Raw genomic sequence first — 2,429 nt, 5'->3', positions numbered from 1 at the left:
AATGTGCTATAATTGGCAAAGCCTAAAAAAATACTCAGTCCATCCATTGTTTTTCAAATATGGGAAAGCGCCTTGAGGAGAAGGGTCCGCTTGACGAGCGACAGCTTAGTTCCAGAATGGACTCGGGCATACTGTCAGACTCCTGACAGGCGACGGGAATCCTCAGAAACATGAGAACTAAGATGCTAGGGGGGTCAGTCTTAGAGAAAGTGTGATATAAGCCGTCCAGCTTAAGGACATTTTATTTTCAATCAACATTTTTAACAGAAAATTATTTAAAGGACCGCTTTTCAACTCATCTTCATATAATTGGTCCTCACAAATTTTCATGATAAAATATCACAATATTTTCCTACTCAGTCTGTGTCTCATAGGAGGGCTCTGGGCAGTTCAGAAACCCAAAGTCCACCAGTGACATCATCGTTTGGCAGATTTGTTTTTTAACAAGATTTCAATTTGATTTGTATTATCATGAGAACGATGACTTCCATTATCGCAGTGCAGTTCAGGAATAGAAAGCCTGCAGTTTCTATTAGCTTGGATTCCCCATCGATGATGTCACTGAACTGACCACAGCCCTCCCATGAGACAGAACGAGTAGAAAAAATGGTGGCATTTTATCATGAACATTAGTGAGGACCAATTATATGAAAGTACAGTAGGTTGAAAAGTGGCGAAGTGGTCCTTTAAGCTTAGTTAGTTTTCAAATCCTCTTCTTTCTCAAGACTAAGGAAAGTGAGTGTGCTCAAGTGCAATACTGTACACCTTTTAAAATGGCCTGAAGCAAATTGGCACTCACCATACCTAAAGGTTATGAATCATAATTCACTTTAATATTCTACATAATGTTTTGGTAACATACTGTTTGCCCTAGTTAGGCCTAGTACATTGTGAAAGTAGAATATATAGCAACCCACTGTAGGCCACTACGACAGTTTATAGACCCAAACTTAACTTGGAAACAATTTCCAAAAGTGATTTAATTGGTACAAACTCATCTCAGTATCTGCACACAGAGAACAGGTATAATAGCCTAATCTTGATTCTTAGCTGTCACAAGTAGTTAATATCTATCAAGAATATAGGCTAGGTAGGATACTGTCTTCGTCTCATGCCACCATAAGCAGTATGATAGGTTGTCATGCTGTGGGACATGGGCCATATTATTGAGAACTTGGCTTGTGGAATGTGTCCTAGATGTGGTGCTGATCTGTTCAGAGGTTTGTGAGATGAGCCCCAGACATTGATTGATTGACTGAATATTTAATTGATTTTTAAAGTACAGCAGTACACCGAGTTAAAACGGCCAAATGGATGAGATACAAAAAAAGCCAAAGGATTCCATTGTAGTCCATATTATAAACATGGACCACAAACTACTGTGAAAACAGTGCGACAATTGATACAGACAATAAATATCAACTCAAGATATATAGTTTTAAAACAATTCATGAAAATAATATAAAAAGGTCGTGTGGGACCAGAGATACGAGAGGATGCTACTCACAAGTCACAAGAGACATTATTGCCTGCATGTCCTGCAAAGCCATGCATGACATAATCTGATCCAGAACACAGAGACTGACTGGTGTCAGTGAATCATTCCACAGTAGGCAAACCAGGCTTTTATCATCATAAGATAACTCATCATAATTGCATGTACCCCTTGGCTTGTTCTGTTCTTGTTCGATGTGCCATTTCAGATTGGATATAGATCTCTTGTTGAATGATTTATGACAGGATTTGAGTTGGATTTCATAGACTCTGGGGCAAAATATTTGCTCTACTGATAAAAAAAAATCATGCTGCATGACAACTAATCCTAGTTTTACAAAAACTGCAGACAAAGTTAAAACTTCTCCGCTTGTTATACATTTTCAATGCATCGAAAACGATTAAAATACCCTGCTGATTCAGTTATTACATTAGGCTCTCTCTCTCTCTGCCCGTTATTTCCCTCATTATGTTAGCAAGAAAATCCAAAGTACAAAGCAAGGTAAACACATAGCTTATCATAAGCTAGTAAACAAATAACATTAGACATTAATTTAACTTCCAAAAGTCTAGACTTCAACCCATTTCAGAAGCAAGCAGTATTTCATTGCATCATATCTTAGCATCACAACTTTTCTTAGTCAGTAAAGCACAGTAGCAAAACATAGATTACCAAATGATGGACTTTCCCTGCAGGAAAGTGGCATAAGTATGTGTTCTGGAACTGTTTGTCCTTGACTGTGTGATGACTCGTCTTTGTTTATTCATTAAACAGTTACTAAATTTGAGGAAACCTGCTCCCAAAAAAGGACAAAGCGTTTGTCAGTTAGGACTACAGGGATTGAATATAAGGATTCATTTTTGATCAACTCATTCAGTTTTTACCTTTGAAACGACAGTAAGTTGCAGTTTATTACTCACTTTATTGACTCTGC

This window comes from Protomyctophum bolini, assembly GCF_963924005.1.
Source record: "Protomyctophum bolini genome assembly, chromosome: 19".
NCBI lineage: Eukaryota > Metazoa > Chordata > Actinopteri > Myctophiformes > Myctophidae > Protomyctophum > Protomyctophum bolini.
This window is presented reverse-complemented; position numbering follows the sequence as displayed.